At 41.0% G+C, this 21,214-nt stretch overlaps 1 long non-coding RNA gene across 1 annotated transcript in view; it reads right to left on the bottom strand.

The window, feature by feature from the left end:
- Window positions 1–11,931: 11,931 nt before the first annotated feature.
- Window positions 11,932–21,214, bottom strand: part of LOC136008765 (uncharacterized) — a 39,929-nt gene continuing 30,646 nt past the window's right edge. Inside the window, exon 3 of the long non-coding RNA XR_010610232.1 lies at window positions 11,932–12,945. This is a non-coding gene — a long non-coding RNA (uncharacterized LOC136008765). The remainder of the gene's footprint in view (window positions 12,946–21,214) is intronic.

Below are 21,214 nucleotides of genomic sequence, written 5' to 3'. Positions count from 1 at the left end.
GTCAAATTTCTTTTTTGGAATTTCAGATAAAACCTAGTTTTCCCTCACCCTTGGCATGGGTTTGTGTCTAAGAAACTCTGGGTGAGCTCTGTGCCATCATATGACCTGTACTGACATCCCTGTGTTTCTAGGGAAAACATGCCCATTCTAGAACTCTGCGCTGATGAGTACCCTGGCTGACAGAGCTCTGCCTTGAGCGAACTTTTGCTCCTTAAGGATGTGTGACAGACAAAGCAATTTGCAAACTTTCTAAAAACAATTATTCCTTAGGTGTTATGAGAAAAATACAGACCTAAAGTGACAGAATGTCTCTCCCGAAACAATATGCTCTTTGTAAAGATTTTGCTATTTTACTTGAGTGATTTTGGGTTTGTGACCAAAATCTTGACAAAATCTTGAAAAGATTTTGAAGAAACCGTTTTTCTCTTCTGTCTCTTCTTCCCCATACATGTTTTATTTTCCAGAACAAAAATCCTCTTTTCACTCGCAGATCTATAGCTGTTATTCTATAATTATTCATATTGCTTGAATAACTCTCATGATAAATGAAAATTTATGATGAAAGGTCTAATGACCATTTATTTCAGGGACTATGGTATCCATCCATCTTGGAGGACTGGCATGAAGATATCCATTACCACAGTATTGGATAGCTTTTCATTTTATAAATGTGTTAGGGTGGAAGGAATGAATTCTCAATGAGAACTAAAACAGAAATGAGATTTCAAAGAGGCCCATTTACAAATTGTTCTTACAGGAATGCATTTTCATGGAAGTGTTATAACAGTCTGGTTAGGTTCAGCTTTGTTTTCTTTGTGATTACTTCCTCTTCAGCTCCAAAAGGTTATCCTTTTTATTTTGGCATTCTGTACTTAGCAACTGCTATTTTTTTTATCCATTTTGTAACCTCTTTGCAGATCTTATTTTGTATCTCTATGAAGAAGAGTGATAGAAACTGAGTGTGAAGAAAGGCAAAGAGCATGTGGGAGCTGGCTTGTTGCTTGCAAGGACAACTAAATTAACAGCATCACCAAGATTTTGAGAAAACCAGTATTTCAGGGAACTGAATCGCATCGTCATTACGTGTCAGGAGTTTGCTGGGATGCTCTGTTTTAATAAACAAACTATCCTGATGATAGAACTTTATATCTGCCATTAAAACTTATTATGACTCTTTTAAACTTGTGTTGATCATTGTGCCATCTCAGGAACAGGATTAATAAAGACTCTGTAAAGTGCAGACATCAGTGTGTGAATTATTCTGCATCTCTTAACGCATTTTAATTCTCAAATGAGACCATCTTTAGCTCCCCAGTGGAGCAGTGATTTCAACAGTAGAGTGGTCTACATTAAGATCCAGTCACAGACAGGTTTTGTTTCTGAGTGGAAGCGTGTCCAATAAATATGATCACCTCAAATGTGTTTAAAATGAGTATATTTGTACATAGTTAAAATGCTTTTCATCGGTTCCAGTGATTGTAAAACTTCGAGATTCTATAGTTCACGATTATGAAATCAAGATTTACTTGAAAGTTTGGATCTTCCAGAATAAGTTTAATAAATAGGAGATACCCATGAGTAGACATTAAGATTAACACCCACTGTGCACTCCGATAGGACAAACCTGGGTAATGGGATAACCTCAACTACAATATCCAGCCACAGGCTCATATGACAAAAATGTTAGACAAGATAACGTACCATCTAAATTCAGCCCTATTGTCGTGGTTTAAACCCAACCACACAGCTCGTCCACTCACTCCCCCCTCTTCTTGCCCTCCCCCTGCTCCCGGAGGGACGGAGAGGAGAATCGAAAAGAATGCAACTCCCATGGGTTGAGATAAGAACAGTTTAGTAACTAAGGTATAACACAAATCACTGCTGCTACCACCAATGATAATAATGATAAATGAAATAACAAGGGGAAAGAATACAACAGCTCAACACCAGCCGACCCATAACTCGCCCCACCCCACCCAACCGAGCACCCACCGATACCTCGTCCAACCCTGCAGTCCCTGCCCTTCCAGGTAACTCCCCATTACGTCCTGGGCATGACGTGCTGTGGTATGGAATACCTCTTTGGTCAGTTTGGGTCAGGTGTCCTGCCTCTGCTTCCTCCCAGCTTCCCCTCCTCCCTGGCAGAGCATGAGGCTCAGAAAGTCCTTGGTCAGACTAAAACATTTGAGCGGTAACTAAAAACATCGGCGTTATCAGTGCTGTTCCCAGGCCAAAAGTCAAAACCACAGCACTGCACCAGCTGCCAAGAAGGAGAAAAAAAAATGACTGCTACTGCTGAACCCAGGACACCTATTATTTTTTTCTTTTGTTTCTTATTGTTTGCCTTCTATGGGCTATGGAGTTAATTCAGCAAAATTAATCAGCCTGTTCTAAGATAGAATTACAAAGTTCTCTCTTTGAGAGGGTGAAAATTATGCCCTGTTGGAAGGGATGCAGGAGAACTGCAAAGACCACAGCATGCTGCTAAGCATCAGTGAATATTTGACAAGGTTTATTTGGGTAATCCTCCTGTTCCTTAAAAAACTTTAGGAATAGAAGGGACAAAGGCAAACTTTAAGCCAACTTTTTCCTTTGAACCTAAGCTAAAAATAGCACATAAAGGGTTCCTGGAATTGGATTTTGTCTCCAAGAAATCCTAAAAGGAAATTCAGCAACCCCAAAGCAATCAACATGTTCCACAGCTCAGCTGCAGGTAGATCTCTTTGTTTAGTGTCTATTTAATGATTTCTTTAGCGTGTTCTTCTCTAATCTATTTTAAAATACGTACACCTGCACTGGAGTTGTAAAGGGATGCACGATCAAAGGCAATCTTCTGCTCTAATGATGAATTTTAAGAGAAACATAGTGACTTTTTTTTCATAGAGTGAACTAAAAACTTTCACTCAAACAGTTGTTTTGCTATAAAATAAATCAGAATTAAAAGCATTTAATTCTTTCATTCTCACCTTAGGAGAAATTTTAAGCCTGAGTTCATGGTCAGCTGGCTAGCCAAGGACAAATGGATGAGTAGATTTCAGAGTGCTCCAGTGTTAGTAAGCAGAAGCAATAGCTGGTCATTCCTCAGATTGCAGTTGATGAAGCCTTTGCTCCTCCATGCCCCTCTGTGGCATATTTAAGGGTTTTACACCAGAAATGGGAGAAAGCCTGAAGGTAAGGTCATGGTCAGCTTTCAGCTGTATGGTTAGCTCTCACTTCTGTTTCATAGACCAACCAAACTTCATGTGCAATGGGCTGTGAAGAGAATGGAATTCAATAGCATAGTGAATAAAGCAACATCATGGTAAGGTGTCCTCCCAGTCCTCCCAGGTGGCTGTCCAACCTCTGCACTACAGGCTCTTGCTTTCTTTTTGGCTTAATGGAAAATGAATCCCATTCCTCAGGTATGGAGGCAGAAAGAGGCGCAGGATGGGAGAGTAAAACAATATTTCTGCATCTCATGAGTGCTCTTTAAAGTAAGAGCTACTAGAGAAGCCAGCATACGGCCACAGCCATACTTCCGCTGGCAATCTGTTCTGAAAATCCCTATGGATTAGGGCACGTGGGAAAACTTTTGATTTGTAGATCTAGTGGAGTTTAGTAGGTTCCTCACTACCCTAAGTGCAGTCAAGGCACCCTTCTTCTGCACCTCTGGGACTTGACTCGCAAAACACTTCCTGCAGGCGGAAGTTACATCTCAAGAACAAATGAGAGAGAGATGGAGTACATAAAACCTTGTAAATCAGTGCCTAAAGGAAAAATTAGGAGATGTTTGACATCATGATACGTTCACCACAGCCTGCAGTGTTTCAGTATTTGGTTTTCCTTGTTGCAGGTTTTTGTTTTTTTTTTCTATGCCCATCCCAGATATAAACCCTAATCAATCTGTTCTCCCTAGCACCCAGAGAAGTAGCATATTTGGCTGGGAGACACCTATGGTAGACTGCTGGCAAGGCAGACAGCTCCTCTGCTATTCCTGTAATCAAAATCTTGTCCTTCTCTGGGGTTTGAGACTTCAGCAGGCTGTTCTTTCTACTGCTAAGTTCAGTACCCTCTTTCAATAGTAGTACCCCAAAACTGTCTTTTAAGGATTATTGTCATGGTGCTGCTATTTTTTGCCTTTACATTTTCCTGTCCCTCCTTCATAGAATCACAGAAGAGTTAGGGTTGGAAAGGACTCTAAGATCATCTAGTTCCAACACCCCTGCCACGGGCAGGGACACCTCACACTAAACCATGTCACCAAAGGCTCTGTCCAATCTGGCCTTGAACACCACCAGGGATGGAGCATTCACAATTTCCCTGGGCAACCCATTCCAGTGCCTCACCACCCTCACAGTAAAGAATTTCCTCCTTATATCCAATCTAAACTTCCCCTGTTTAAGTTTTAACCCGTTACCCCTTGTCCTATTAATACAGTCCCTGACGAAGAGTCCCTCCCCAGCATCCCTATAGCCCCCTTCAGGTACTGGAAGGCTGCTATGAGGTCTCCACGCAGCCTTCTCTTCTCCAGACTGAACAGCCCCAACTTTCTCAGCCCGTCTTCATACGAGAGGTGCTTCAGTCCCCTGATCATCCTCGTGGCCCTCCTCTGGACTTGTTCCAACAGTTCCATGTCCTTTTTATGTTGAGGACACCAGAACTGCACACAATACTCCAGGTGAGGTCTCACAAGAGCAGAGCAGAGGGGCAGGATCACCTCCTTCGACCTGCTGGTCGTGCTCGTTTTGATGCAGCCCAGGATACGGTTGGCTTTCTGGGCTGCAAGCGCACACTGAAGCCGCCTCATGTTCAGTTTCTTATCGACCAACACCCCCAAGCCCTTCTCTGCAGGGCTGCTCTGAATCTCTTCTCTGCCCAACCTGTAGCTGTGCCTGGGATTGCTCCGACCCAGGTGTAGTACCTTGCACTTGTCGTGGTTGAACTTCATAAGGTTGGCATCAGCCCACCTCACAAGCGTGTCAAGGTCCCTCTGGATGGCATCCCTTCCCTCCAGCGTATCAACCGAATCACACAGCTTGGTGTCATCGGCAAACTTGCTGAGGGCACACTCAATCCCACTGTCCATGTCAGCAATGAAGATGTTGAACAAGACCGGTCCCAGCACCGATCCCTGAGGGACACCACTCGTTACTGGTCTCCAGACAGACATTGAGCCATTGACCACAACTCTGTGTGCGGCCATCCAGCCAGTTCTTTATCCACCAAGTGGTCCATCCATCAAATTGATGTCTCTCCAATTTAGAGACAAGGATGTTGTGTGGGAGAGTGTCGAACGCTTTTCACAGGTCCAGGTAGATGACATCAGCTGCACTGCCCCTTACCATCAGCTCCGTAGCCCCATCATAGAAGACCACCAAATTGGCCAGCCAGGACTTCCCCTTAGTGAAGCCATGCTGGCTGTCACCAAGCACCTTGTTGTTTTTCATGTGCCTTAGCATGCCTTCCAGGAGAATCTGCTCCAAGATTTTGCCAGGCACAGAGGTGAGACTGACTGGTCTGTAATTCCCTGGGTCATCTGTTTTCCCCTTCTTGAAAATGGGGGTTATATTTCCCTTTTTCCAGTCACCGGGAACTTCAGTCAGCTGCCATGATTTTTCAAGTATGATGGCCAGTGGCTTAGCAGCTTCTTTTGCCAGCTCCTTCAGGACCCGCAGATGGATTTCATCAGGTCCCATGGACTTGTGCATGTTCATGTTTTTAAGATGGTCTCGAACCAGATCCTCTCCTACAGTGGGCCTAAGGTTTTCCTTCTCACAGTCCCTGCATCTGCCTTCCAAGACTTGGGTGGTGTGGTCAGAGCCTTTGCTAGTGAAGACCGAGGCAAAGAAGTCATTCAGAACCTCAGCCTTCTCCAAATCCTGTGTAGCCAGTTCTCCTGACAGCTTCTGGAGGGGGCCTACGTTACCCCTAGTCTGTCTTTTATTAGCTACGTACCTATAGAATCCGTTCCTGTTATCCTTAACATCTGTAGCCAAGTTTAATTCTAACTGGGCCTTAGCTTTCTTAACCTGGTCCCTAGCTTCCCGGATAACATCCCTGTACTCTACCCAGGCTGCCTGTCCTTGCTTCCACCTTTTATAAGCCTCTTTTTTCCCTCAAATTTTCCTCAGCAGCTCCTTATCCATCCAAGGAGGTCTCCTGGCCCTTCTGCCGCACTTCCTTCTATCTAAGATGCAGCACTCCTGAGCTTGTAGCAGGTGATCCTTGAATATCAACCAAGAGTCTTGGGACCTCCTGCCCTCCAGGGCTATATCCCATGGAACCTTACTAAGCAGGTTCCTGAAGAGGCCAAAGTCTGCTCTTTCGAAGTCCAGGGCAGTGAGCTTGCTACACGCTGTTCTCACTGTCTTGAGGATCTTGAACTCGACCATCTCATGATTGCTTCAACCAAGGCTGCCCTGAAGCATCGCATTTCCAACCAGCCCTTCCCTGTTGGTGAGCACAAGGTCAAGCATGGCACCTCTCCTTGTCAGCTCCTCTGTTACTTGCACAAGGAAGTTGTCTTCCACACAATCAAGGAACCTCCTGGACTGCTTGTGCCGGCCCGTAACGTCCCTCCAACAGATGTCAGGGTGGTTGAAGTCCCCCATGAGAACAAGGGTCTGCAAGGGTGAGGCTCCTTATCCCAAACGGATTCAGATCACATCCTCTGCCTTTCTGGAGAGTGTTCTGTGCATCACGCTGAAGGCTATGCCTGCCCATCTGCCAAAGGAATAAAGCAAAAAGAGGGGAGGAGAAAATTTTAAGCAAGGCTGACTGAATAGGAGATGTAGATGAACGATATGTGTTGGACTCTGGATCTGCTGGACTTTTCATAGTGGAGAGTGAAAGCTACATTTTTTGCATCACTATGGAGATGAACAAGATTTTTTTTCCTCTAATCCATTATGCTTATAGTACCTGAATATTGCTGACTGCTTACTCCCTTCTGTGAATATCTTAATGGAAAAACTTCATGGAATATCACATGGTGTTATGAAAGCACCTGCAAAAAATGGTGCTAGACGTTCTAAAGGTGAGTTGGAGTGATGACTCTCTGAACGATGTACAATTCAAGTTGCATGAGTTTGGGGAGACTTGAATATCTGCGTGGATTTCTTCAAAATTGTTATCAAAACCAAATAGAAGAACAATTTTTCATTTGTTGGCTTGCGATACCTAACTCATCATTTAAAAGCAGTCATACTTACCGTACTACCATGGCTTTTCTGGATGTTGAGCTGGTTTTAGTAGGTGCTTTTTAAAATATATTTTATGAGGTTTTTGTTTTAATCAGACAAGAGTATGATATTTTTCTGGTGCAGTAACTGCAATTCTAATACGAAATGCTTTTGTACACGTAACAGCTGTGGGGTGCTAAAATCACTCTTGATACCTAAAGTGTTTTCTGTTAGTTCAGGCGTCATTGAATTAACATTTAGCATTTGAAACAAAATATGACAAAAATTACAACCAAAGGTGATTTAGACAAAACTGACTGAGAAAAAGATGCTTTCTGGCTTGATTTTCTTTTTTCCTCTTTATTTTTCTCAGTTCCTTTTTTCACTTTTCTTCACACTGCCTTAATACTTGCTCTCCCTTTGGTCTAAGGAAGGGAAGGGGAAGGGGAAGAGGAATGGGAAGAGAAAGGGGAAAGGGAAAGGGGAGGGGAAGGAAGGGAGGGGAAGGGGAAGGGGAAGGGAGAAGAAGGGAAGGGAAAGGAGGGGAAGGGGAAAGGGGAGGGAAAAGAAGGGAAGGGAATGGAGGGGAAGGAGAAGGGGAAGGGGAAATGAGGAGAAGGAGAAGGAGAAGAGGAAAGAAGGGGAGGGAAAAGAAGAGGAGGGAAAGGAAAGGAAAGGAAAGGAAAGGAAAGGAAAGGAAAGGAAAGGAAAGGAAAGGAAAGGAAAGGAAAGGAAAGGAAAGGAAAGGAAAGGAAAGGAAAGGGAAAAGAAAGAAGGAAAGTAAAGGAGGAAAGGAAAGAAGGAAAGAAAAGAAGGGAAGGGAAGGGAAGGGAAGGGAAGGGAAGGGAAGGGGAAAGATCTTTAGCAGTTGGGTAACCGGGACAAAGCATATGACCACAGTAAAAGAAATGTTTACTAGGATCTGCCACTGGTGCCTAAATAGAGAAAGCACATTCAAAGTCATATTTGTACAGATAAAAGAAGCCTGTGAGAACATTAGCATCCATGGATCAGGAGAAATTTTAATTACTCCTACACTGCTAGAAATCTGAACTTCAGAACTGAACTGAATCCCGGGGAAAGAAATAAGTCTGGAAAATAGAGACTGCTTACTCATGAGCGCTTAAGAACAAGTGAGCACACTGCAAGACAGAGACAAGATTAGTCTGCTCAACAGGGAATAGCATAAAAATGTTTTGTGGAGTACACTTCAAGGGAAAGAAGCTCAGATGAAACGAGCATCTATGATTGTTTCAGAAATTTGCGAGTGACAAGTGATAATTAAGAAATTTTTGGTCAAAGCATGTGTGTGCTTGGAGTCCACAATCACTTTTTTGCTTCCTTTTCTTCCTTTTTTAATTTCATTTTGGAGAAGGTTCCAGAAGTCTGTTTTCAATTTTGTTTATACTCTGCCTAGGGAAGAATGAATTTTTCTGCTTTAAACTCTGTTTGGTGACTGATGTTCAGAGCCATTTTAAGATGATAGCCATCTGATATGAGCTCCTGCTTTTGTCATACTATTTACAGTGAGGCAATGATCCATTAAGGCGTCTGTTTCCAAGACATGTAATAAGAGTTTCACAGCATTGAATGTGTCCAGCCCCAGGTAGAGAAACAGAAAGAGAGATGATGCCAGGAAAAATAAAAGATCTAAAGGCAAAAAGAAGGTAAGGAAGATAGAGCTGACCACATAAACAATCATTTGACATGAAAAGAGAAATTAAAAGTTATTAGGCAGCAGGGACCCCTTATATATGTACCAATAGACACTGTTTATGGAAAATTCAGTTATTCTCATGTATCTCTTAATGATTAGAATAAATATGACAGATTTTCTTATGCTCTCTAATCAGACTTCTAACGATGTTTCTTTAGAAGAAATAAAATGGCAAAATTATGAAGAAAAGCAGTATCTGTATCTTTTCAAGAAATACAGTTCTGCAAGTATTTATTGTCTGTATTATTAAAGATTACCTTTAATCCTAACTTAAAATAAATAAGAGTTAATATTTCAAAAACACTTTTAAAACTAATTGCAGATACAAAATTGCATCTCTTGCATTATTTCAAACATTTCTTGACCACAGCTCAGTGTAACCCACTCCTCCTCCCAGCCTGCCTGCTGTCTGCAGCAGTTCAAGGAAACAAGGTGAAAGCCACAGGAGATCAAAATCTTCACACAGTTATAGAAGTGCAAGAAGCTGCAGAATTCTGACCCTGAAATTCACTGCACAGGGCCTGGCACTTGGCCTTTGCAATCTCATTTGCAGGATCTAAATTTCCAATGCAATGTGAGCATGCCACAAAGTGTTCACTTGCTTTTGCCTTAAGTAGTTTTGTCAGAAGCAGGTAAAAGGTCTCTCATATTCAAAGCCACACTAATTCCACAGTTTTAGCATTTGAGGTTTTTTTCAAAGAAGGCTCTTGAAAAAAGTGCATCCATAATTCCAAGCCTCTGTCAGAAAAGGGCTTCTCAAAGAAAAGAAAAAAAATCTCTCATAGTGACAGGGATGCAGGATACTATCTCAGCATAACTGTCCTCCTATTAAGAAAAGCTGATTTGAGTGGCAAAATTGGATTTTTAAAATTCTGGAACATAACACACCTCAAACTCCAATAAACAAGAATTGGCAAGAATTGTCTTTACAGATTGAACAAGATCACATCCTGGGCCAATAGAAAGTGTACCAGACAGAAATACACTAGTTTTAGGGTACTCCAATATCCGATAGATGCTTAAGCTGTTCCCCAGTGCTGTCTGTGTCCCTCCCTTTGTGGTTTCCCTTTAATCATCTTCAAACATAGGACAAACCCCTTTATCATTAAAATCAATGGAAATGTTATCAGGAGAACTAATCTTGCCTTCAGGATTTCATTTGATTTTTTTTCTCTATCTCCCTTATGTTTTGTCTCAAAGCACACTGTGCAAGGGTAAGATTGGTCCATCCGTTCTAAAGTTCTATTTATATAGCCTGGTCATACAGATTTTAGAATTTAAAAACTATGAACATAAAACTGAAGCTACTGTTGAAGTAAATCAAACAGAGATAGTATCTCTTGTGTGAAAATGCCTTCAACAGTAATTGCAGAAAAATTCAAGAATTTTTTTATTTCTGTTGCATTACTAATCCAAGGCTCTCAGGATGCTTCTGATAAAGAAAGGGGAGTCACATCACTTTCTATCTGACACGTGGAATATGTACTTTGATAATCAGATTCTACCAGGTATTGCTAAGTATTGAATTTGATCACGGGAAAGTAAACAAGGTGTAGAAAATACACTATTTACTTACAAAAAAGAGGCATTGTTTGGAAACACACAAAAAAGGTGAAACAGCACAGAGCTAAAGGCTCATGAGTCCCAAAGAATGGGTTGAGCTTGGATATGACTATGAGAAACCAAACATGAGCCAGCAGTCCAGAAAGCCAACTGTATCCTGGGCTGCATCAAAAGAAGCATGACCAGCAGGTCAAAGGGGGTGATCCTGCCCCTCTACTCTGCTCTTCTGAGGCCTCACCTGGAGTATTGTGTGCAGTTCTGGTGTCCTCAACATAAAAAGGCATGGAACTGCTGGAACAAGTCCAGAGGAGGGCCATGAGAATGATCAGGGGGCCGGAGCTCCTCCCGGATGAAGACAGGCTGAGGAAGTTGGGGCTGTTCAGCCTGGAGAAGAGAAGGCTGCTTGGAGACCTCATAGCAGCCTTCCAGTATCTGAAGGGAGCCTATAGGGATGCTGGGAAGGGACTCTTCATTAGGGACTGTAGTGACAGGAGAAGGGGTAATGGGTTAAAACTTAAACAGGGGAAGTTTAGATTGGATTTAAGGAAGAAGTTCTTTACTGCAAGGATGCTGAGGCACTGGAATCGGTTTCCTAAGGAAGCTGTGAATGCTCCATCCCTGGCGGTGTTCAAGGTCAGGTTGGACAGAGCCTTGGGTGACATGGTTTAGTGTGAGGTGTCCCTGCCCATGGCAGGAGGGTTGAAACTTGATGATCTTAAGGTCCTTTCCAACCCTAACTATTCTATGACTCTATGATTCTATGATTGATTCTATGACCAAGCAAGAAATCACTATGCAAAAGTCTTGGTATGTTGGTATGGAAATTAGATTTAATTGAGGAATTAATAAAGGCATGGATCTCACTGTTCTATTCACTCACCAGTGCAAATAAACACCCGAATTCTGAGAATGTTCAGAAGGCTGTATTTGCACATCTGTATTTATCATACTCAGTATTCTTTCCCCTTTGTACTTCTCTTTCATCAAAGGATAGTTTAAAGGGGTATCACTCCCAGAATTTAAATGATTGAAGAATTTAAGAATCTGTGCTAAGGGTAAGCAGACAAGATCTTTCAAAATGTAACCTCAAATAATTGTAATGCAATATTTTTGTGGATATAGTCCACAGAAAACAAAAACACAGCAATGAAACCAACCAAATAAACAAACAAAAAAACCCCAAAAACCAACTTCATAATTTCTTCTTTGCAGGGCTAATTTGTCAAAGAATCATCATCATCATTGGCTACTGGTCAGACTAGCTCCTCACCCAGCACCCTCCTTCCACATCATCACAAGGTTTTACGAGTCTTACTATAGACAGATCAGGTGAAATATAAAAAGTTAGCACATCTTGAAAACCTTGGTAGAGGTTTGCACCCAAACATGCCAAATATGTAGAGAGATAACACACTTACTTGAAGCAAGACTTCTACAAATGTAAATGGTATGAATTTGCACACCTAGTAACTCAATTTTATAGAGCTGTAAGCTAGTGAAAAATGTAACAGAAAAGTTAATGGAAGCACTTAATAAAGGACAATGAGCAGGCACTATAAATCTAGGCAGGAATGGACATTAGAATAATGTATGCAGCTGCTCACTCAGTACAGGAAAGATTCCTGGACTGCAGGACATTTAGCATAATGTCGAAACGGCCCATACACATTCTAAAAAATCACCAGCAAGTTTATTTTAATTTTCATTGCAAGTCAGATTTGATAACTTTGTTAGGGTTTGCAAGGATTCTGGGAGCTTAAAGTAGGCATTTTAGATGCATATGTATCAAGATGGCAGGTGTCTAATTGCCTTTTGTAAGGTAAAACACCAGGAATGGGAAAAGTTCATCTGTGATCTCCAGCTATCCGTGGAGTGCTGTCTTGTATTTCATTCGCACATGGAGGAGGTCGACATTATTCTTGTTGCCTCTTCTGTGTAGACATGTATTCTGCCTTCCTTGCAGAGGAGAAAAGGGAGGTAACAGAGGGAGATCGTGCAGAAATTAAGACCATGCTGTTTCCTAGTAGGTGTTTCACTGACAGCTTTGAAAACTGATGATGGAAGCCTCTTACGACAATCACAATTCAGCAGATGTGTTGGAGAGCTTGGTCGCTAAAAAAGAAAGGCCAGATATTGTGCTGCTAGTCCTTCTGCCTATGGACTTCCATAACAAAGTTTTTAAGACAAGACAAGGATTGCAAGCCAAGGCATTTTTCTGTGTTTCCCCTTGGGTCAGAAACACTTGTCCAGAAGAGGGTTTGTGTATGGGACCATTTCATCTGGAAGGATCTTTGCTTGAAGCTGAGGTTGTGCCTGTTACTTTGTAAAGTTTTGGAAGAGACCATTTTAGGGTGTTATATTATAATATAATATGTCAGTATCAAATGACCCTCCAGTAGCGTACAGTTCATTTTTTTAATTCTTCCTTGAAAAGAGTCGCATTCCCATTGACACATGCTGGGCTCCTACCTGACCAGAGATTGAACTTGGCCTTCTGAGTGTGATCTACGAAGAAGAAAGGATATACTTGTTATATAAATCCACAGTAAGTGCAGTTTCACCTTCCTGTGTCTTTATTTGTATGCACACATAAAGGGACACACACATACAGACGTGCACACTAAGAGAGGATAAACCTTTAAAGTAACTTTCTACAGTCACCTACGAAGTGCAGGAAATTCTTTTGGTGGTTTTATATATGTTCCTGAGGTCTAACTATTACCTATGTAGGTATCTGTAGAAGGTATCTATGTGGTGCACTATACAGCTGTTAAACGAAAGGTAAAAACCTTTTGTATTCTAGGTAAATACCTACCATGTTAAGCTTTCCCCTATGTGGGATTAAAAAAAATAAATTAAAGAGCAAATATGCAATGTACTTTTATTCTGGTCATAAAATGAAAAGACAATGTTTTCTTCTCTTTTCTCTGTATTATCAAGAGTGATATGCTCATTTTCTTGCCAAAGGAAGCATTATGTGCAGTAGACTAATCTGGTTTTAAGAATCACCAATTTACCACAATTCTGCTTTAGAAGCTTTGTGAATATTAAAGCTTTTATTATTTCTATTAGCAGAATGCAGATAATGAACTTACTTTAGAAACGCAATTAGCCACCAAGTTTGCCAGAAAGTTGTGCAGATGATTGTAACTGGGTTGTGTACATAAGAAGTGAGTTCAGCTCTTGACAATGGGCATCTTTGACAGTGGAGGAATCTGTGTGCCCAGCCCATGTATTTTCTACAGTGATGTAGGAAAATTGTATGTGAATGAAATAATTTCTGATTTAATATAAGTCACAAGACATATTTGCAAGACTGTGTTACTTATTGATCCAAAATAAACACACTGGAATGAGCCAGCATTTTTTATGAGATGATCTTTTAACAAGACATCAAAAAAACACCTGAAGCAGATTTTCATAGTTCGTCAGATTCATTCATAATCAGTGGGAAAAAAATGACGTTGTGAATCTATTCTGAACGTAAACATCTTCTTTATAACAAAACTGTTTTTGTTGTAATTTTTTTGTCTGATATCTGTGCACATCTACAGAACAGTCAAGGTTCACAGAAGACTGGTAAGTATGTAGTTCCCATTTTTATTGTGGACCAGTTGCTGCCATTACCTGCCTCTGAGACAAACTAGCTCTGAGCAAATAAGCATGCTATTGATTTAATGGCATGATTTATCCCTCAGGTATTTACTAAAGGAGAAATTGAAAAGCTTAGGCAGTAACTGATACAATATTTCATTAACTAAATTCAGCAACAAACTTTATGCTGCTGTAAGATTACCTGAATTAGACATTTAAAGTTTCATTGTTCTATCTGTCTAGTAATTGTCTTTTATCTTGTGAATAGCTGTGAAGTTAACACTTTAGGGTATTGAAAAAGGTCTTTCTTTGTGTGTATTTTTGCGATATAGCTGTATCTGCATGCCTGTTTTTTTTACTTCAAATGTCTGCTCAGTTCTTTCTGTAGTGTTTATACATTGCTTTTGCTGTGAGCATTTGAAGATTTTTTTCAGCATTAACTTCCAAATGCAATCATAGGTCATTTGTCTTAGAATGCGCAATGAGAAGTAATCAATTGTAGCATCAGTTTATTGATGGCATTTTGAAAGTCTTCCAAAAAAACTCTCTGACTTCTGTAGTTCATTCTGATTGGATTGATTTATGCTAAAAAATACATCCTTGGGTTCCACAAAAGCTGCATTTTAGTGGCTGGCGTCCTACTATCCTTCATTGGCAGTAATAACAAAAAAAGTGTAATGTTGTTTATGAAAATACAGCCATTATCACAATTTAATTATTCAGATAAATACAACAGAGACATTAATAAGACACTGTAATGACGTCAAGCACCACCCATAAAACAGGAACATTCAGTTATTTTCCCATGTAGATTTAACAGACTGAAGCCTTGTTTGTGATATGAGAGAAAAATATTGAACACAAGAGCTGCTTAATTATGAAGCAAAGCTGATTTCAAATTAAGACAGTCAATCCAATTTGTGAATTAGGGCAGCATAGTAAAAATATTTTATTCTTATTAAATTATTTTCTATGCAACTTCTATTAATCCCATAGCAGAAAAAAGTTCCAGAGGCAAGACAGACCTTTATTAGCCTCAGGTTAAGATTTCCTGCTTTAGGGGATGAATACAAATGAACTCTAAACCAAAGAATTCAAATAATCAATATGCCAAAGCAGATGTATGCAGGATATCTGCAAATGATTTAGTAGAATAACAGTGCTATTGTATTTAAAAATCTAGAGACATCTCTGGGGAGATGAACCTGTGTCAAATGTGAAAAGAAGCAAAAGTATTAAATATTTTCTAGTATTTAATGAAATCTTCCATCTGAAATAGGCTTGCTAAATTATTTATTAAAACCAATTAGTAAAGTGTAGCTCTTAATTCTTGGACTTACTCTTTTTGAAGTGACCCATATGATTGATTGACGGCTTGGCTTCATGAGTGAAGATTTGGGAAGGGCTTTAACCACGCTTACTATAAGCATGATGACCAAGGGCACATGGGATATGCAAACCTGTTTGGGAAAAAGGGTGCTTAGGCCAGCAGGAAGTGTCCGACCAGGACTGTCACCTCCTGAGCAATCTTGAGCACCCATGCACTGGTCCGCCCGCATGCAAGGTTGGATCAGTAAGGCATTTGATACTGTCTCCCACAGCATCCTCATAGATAAGCTAAGGAAGTGTGGGCTTGACGATCAAGTAGTGAGGTGGATCGAGAACTGGTTGAAAGGAAGAAGGCAGAGAGTTGTGGTCAGTGGCGCAGAATCTAGCTGGAGGTCTGTGACTAGTGCAGTCCCTCAGGGGTCGGTGCTGGGACCGGTGCTGTTTAATATTTTCATCAATGACCTGGATGAGGGAACTGAGTGCACCCTCAGCAAGTTTGCTGATGACACAAAACTGGGAGGAGTGGCTGACACACCAGAGGACTGTGCTGCCATTCAGCGAGACCTGGACAGGCTGGAGAGTTGGGCGGGGAGAAACTTGATGAAATTTAACAAGGGCAAGTGTAGAGTCTTGCATCTGGGGAAGAACAACCCCATGTACCAGTACAGGCTGGGGGTTGACCTGCTGGAAAGTAGTGAAGGGGAAAGGGACCTGGGGGTCCTGGTGGATAGGAGGATGACCATGAGCCAGCAATGTGCTCTTGTGGCCAAGAAGGCAAATGGCATCTTAGGGTGCATTAGAAAGGGTGTGGTTAGTAGGTCAAGAGAGGTTCTCCTCCCCCTCTACTCAGCCTTGGTGAGGCCGCATCTGGAATATCGCGTCCAGTTCTGGGCCCCTCTGTTCAAGAAGGACAGGGAATTGCTTGAAGGAGTCCAGCGCAGAGCCACAAAGATGATTAAGGGAGTGGAACATCTCCCTTATGAGGAGAGGCTGAGGGAGCTGGGTCTCTTTAGCTTGGAGAAGAGGAGACTGAGGGGTGACCTCATCAATGTTTACAAATATGTAAAGGGTAGGTGTCAGGATGATGGAGCTAGGCTTTTTTCAGTGATATCCAGTGATAGGACAAGGGGCAATGGGTGTAAACTAGAGCATAGGAAGTTCCACGTTAACATCAGGAAGAACTTCTTTACTGTAAGAGTGACAGAGCACTGGAACAGGTTGCCCAGGGGGGTTGTGGAGTCTCCTACACTGGAGATATTCAAGGCCCGCCTGGACAAGTTCCTGTGTGATGTACTGTAGGTTACCCTGCTCTTGCAGGGGGGTTGGACTAGATGATCTTTTGAGGTCCCTTCCAACCTTTGGGATTCTGTGATTCTGTGATTCTGTGATCTGCAGCTTCCCACACACCTTGTCACCTGCCTTTTCGACCCTCGCCTGTCCATACAGACAGGTGAGAGTAAGCCCTTCCAGCCTGCACAGTGGACTTTTTCGGTGAGGATTTTTTATGCCAGTGCGCAGAACTGGCCCCACCCTTTACACCTGAGGTCTAATTGCCATGGCCTAGCTAGCTAGGACAGTGACAGCAAAGTCCTCAGGTCCTAGGTTTTGTAAGAGTGTTCTTCTCTTAGATGGAAGACATTGTAAGGCTAGACGAGCTCCATCAGCCCGAGTTTGAAGATAGGAGTTTTCCTTCTCCTGTGAGGAAGGACTGCCTTCGCTAACAAAGATTTGGGAAGGGCTTTAACCCACACATTCTGAACAAGACTGTCATTTCCTGGGTCAATCTTGAGCAACCGATGATGCAACAGCACAACATCAAGCATCTAGGTGGGATTCTGACTTAGAACTGAGCAGGATTACTATTGCAACAACACATCATCAGTAGGGTAAAACTAACCTGTCTCATGAGTGACCTATATATATCTCATACAACAGGATATCAGAACTCCAAAGATTGCAGAAATTTCTAGGAGGTATTAAAACAGCAATTTTATCTGTCCATGTAATAATAACTGCATAATTTTCCCCTCATTTGCATTATGGGGAAAGCAATACATTTTCTATGTTAAGAGACCAAAAAAAAAAAAAATCTAATTTTTGCTCTTCTGTGAAATCTCGTGCTTTTGCAAACCATGAAGGACAAAGAGCCTCCAAGAAACCAATCAGAGGCAGCACAAATGTGATTTCCTCTTGTTTACCAACATTTTGACAAGTAGTGTTTTTTTGGCTACGATTTGTTGGCTGAAGTTTCTCATTTTCTGAGAGCAGGAATTCACGCAGACAAATATGGCAATGGATAGCTTTTACTAGTGATAGACTAAGTCTTCTAAAAGGTAATGACGTGGTGTGTGCAGTGCCAGTAAAGTGGAGAGTAAAACCATTATTAGTCATGATACCTGGAACCATTTAGTATTGCTTGATAGAGGATTAGAACTGCTCTTAAAGAAGGTTATTTATTTTCTTCATGAAAACTGTACTTGATATGTTGCCTTTTCCAGTCCCTTTTCTTACTTCCTATGGAAAAAGCTTTTATGTACATGTATATACGTTTATGTGTGTGAGAAGGAAAGAAAGGGATGAAAAAAAGTGTAAAAAATAACACTTAGTTGGAAGACAGATATTCATCAGAAGTGAGTTCTGGGGGAGAATCTGAAAAAGATTAAAAAACTTAATGGTCAACTGGAGGCTGTTTTGTTTCCCTCTCTACTCTGGTGGATGCATCATTTAAGGTATTAATTATCAGGGAGAGAACGAGACAACAGGAAGAGAAAAATGACTGGTCATGATTAAAGCACTGATTCACAGTCAAGCATCATTAATATTGGCAGGTTACTGGTTCAACAAAATATCAAATTTCCAAGATATCTAGAGGGGCAGTGATACTATTTACAAAAGTTTTGGGGCTTTTTTTTTTTTTTCCATTAGGACTTTAGATATCATAATAATATAATGTCTTCCTTTAGTAACCTCCACGTTTCACAGTGAATTTTCTATGAAAAATGAAATACATAATGAAAGAACATAAAACCCACCAACAATCTGAACTGGATTTTTCCCACAGCTATAGGAAGCCTTTTCACCACACTAAAGAATTTTAAAGAAAGATTCAGCAGTTTAAACATATAGATAGCTATTTCTCTCAAAAACTATAAACCCAAGAGCTTGAGGGGAGATCCGTTTTGGGGACTCAGGTCTCTGTGATCCCTCAGGGACACCCGGGGGCCTAGGGAGCATGCTGGGAACACGCTGCAGCATTTTGAAATTGGGCAGCATCTGCAAGAGTTCATTTCAGAGGAAAGGTAGGTGGAAGTAAGAACAGAGAATGGCCCTATGTCCCTTGTCTTCACAGCCTGTTTAACACAGGTTTCAAGTGTTAGCACCTCATAATACTCAGCATTACTAAAGGTGGGGGGGGGGGGAACTTAATGAAGGATGATTGGAAAAGGAAAATAATTCCCAGTCCTCCAGCACCTTACGCCTTTTTCTGCTTACATACAGCTTCTTACAGGCTGTCCTGCTGCTCAGGAGAGGAGCAGAGGAAAACTCCACGTTTCTGGAGTCCATCCCTGTGCATGGCTGCATTGAGAAGGGAAGAGAGCATGTGCCACTGTGATACAGTAACACAGAGAAAACAAGTAAGACAGTTTCTGCAGCACTTAGAGGAAATACAACTGTATCAGAATCCAGATATAGACTTTTGGGGGACAATATACATACTTTTAAAAGCCAGACTGGAGAAGATTAACAGGGTAAATATGTGATATCTGCACGCTAATGCCTATGGGTTGTGCTGCAGACAAGCATTTGTTTTTATTTCTTTGTTGTTAGCTATTGCAGGTGTTCTCTTATGCCTGTATTTTCATATCCTGCCTTTAACATAATTTATCTGTTTTTCTCTATTATTTTTTTTTTTTTTTTTATATATTAATCCCAGGAAATGCATTAACTGTAGTGCTGGTTTCATATTTCCTCCTTGCTTCAGGAAGATAGTTTTCAATATTTTGTGCAAAGATTAAAACAGTCAAAGTGCTTGCCTTTCTCATATTTATTAAGAGACAGTATTTATCTTGCCTGTACAGTGCTGGCGGTATTTACTAGAAATACATCTTCCATTTGGGAAATTTTAATCTCTAGTACAATAAATGCAATAGCAGCCACCACAGAACAGGAGCAAGACAGACAGGTACCAAGTGAAGGGAAACTATGAGAAGCCAGGTATTGTTATCTTATGGAATCAGGCTGTGGCTATTAACAGCTTCTAAATCCCACTGAAAGCTCATCATGCCCATTTAGTTTCAGTGCTGTTTTCTTTCCATTCTCTCCAGAAATACAGTAAACCAGACAGAAAAGGATCCACTCTTCCATGTAGTGGGGAAATGTAGGAAAAAGAAGTGAGGGGGCTGATGATTATTAGTGATAGTACTGCCATTTAAGAACTTGCAAGGCTCTCTGAGGAGCAGAATCTGTGTCAGATGTGAAAGGGAAAGGTTTTGTGAAATAATTTCATCCCTGTAATGAAATTGCTGACATGAGATCTCTCAGTTGCTGAATTATTTAGAGGAGGAAAAAGTATCAAGTAAATTTGTTTCAGAATCTGTTTTTGCCTTTCCTAAAATAATTGCTTCTATATTTTTTGCTTGCATATTTTTCTCTGGAGACTTTTTACATCCACAAATTCCAGGTGGACTTTCGCCCAGTATAGGCTTTTAACAGGTTCTTTTAGGAAGTAAATCATATAGAAAGAAATAATGAAGATAGTCAATAGATTAAACTTGATGCCCTGTTGAAGCAACCACAGAGTATTTTGGGGAATGTATGTTTTATGTGAAGGAGACCTGCAAGGAGTTCTCATATTGACCAATGCGAGTGTCTCAGCCAGAGTTCTCTCTCTAAACTCCCATAGTCCAAGTAGACCTTGCTAAAGGGTTTTCAGACAAGAGATAAGATCTGACTGGAGAAGGTTGAAATGTCGAAGAGGAGTTCATGCTCTTAAATGCCTGTTTATTTTTCAAATGTTTCTTTCCCTTAGATTTTGTGTGTATGTGGTTTGTGAGCATGATCTTCTTTGTGGAGATTTGGTTACAGCACAGGCACAGCCTGCAGAAGGTTTTTTCTTTGGGTTTGGTGACTGACCTCACTGCAGGTACCTGTGTTTAATTTCAGCTGATTTCCAGAATTTATGTGGTTCAATCAGGACAATGACAAAACAGCTATTACTGCTAGAGCTCTTTTACATTTCAGGTAACAATAGCTTCTGCTGATATGTCTTTGTAAATAAATATTGACTGGGCATTTGCCTTTCAATTGTGTTCAAACGTCAGTGTTTATGACTCACTCGGTTCTTCACAATTTTCCTTCATGCCATTATGCTAACACATTTCTGTGGTGAGCTACTGCAGAAAAATCTTTTCTAATGCGGTTTTCCATTCCCTGTGTGACATTAAACCTGTACAACCCTTCCCCCTCTAACTCTCAACTTTTTCACTTTAAACCCCAATTGCTCATCTCAACTGTCTGCTGGTTATAAAGCATGATTGCACATCTAACTCATATGGTGTCATTTCTTTTCCCCAGTGGTTATCCACAGAATTTGCAATGGCCCTGCAACAAATAATGACCAATAAACACTTCTGGAAATACAATGAGAATACATCTATTTAAATGGGACTGAACCATCACAGAAGATGAAAGTTAACTCTCACAGAATCACAGAATCCCAAGGGTTGGAAGGGACCTAAAAAGATCATCTAGTCCAACCCCCCCGCAAGAGCAGGGTAACCTACAGTACATCACACAGGAACTTGTCCAGGCGGGCCTTGAATATCTCCAGTGTAGGAGACTCCACAACCCC

Source organism: Lathamus discolor, chromosome 2 (genome assembly GCF_037157495.1).
Source record: "Lathamus discolor isolate bLatDis1 chromosome 2, bLatDis1.hap1, whole genome shotgun sequence".
Taxonomy (NCBI): Eukaryota; Metazoa; Chordata; class Aves; order Psittaciformes; family Psittacidae; genus Lathamus; species Lathamus discolor.
The sequence above is the reverse complement of the archived record's forward strand: the minus strand, read 5'-3'. Positions and strand labels throughout refer to the sequence as shown.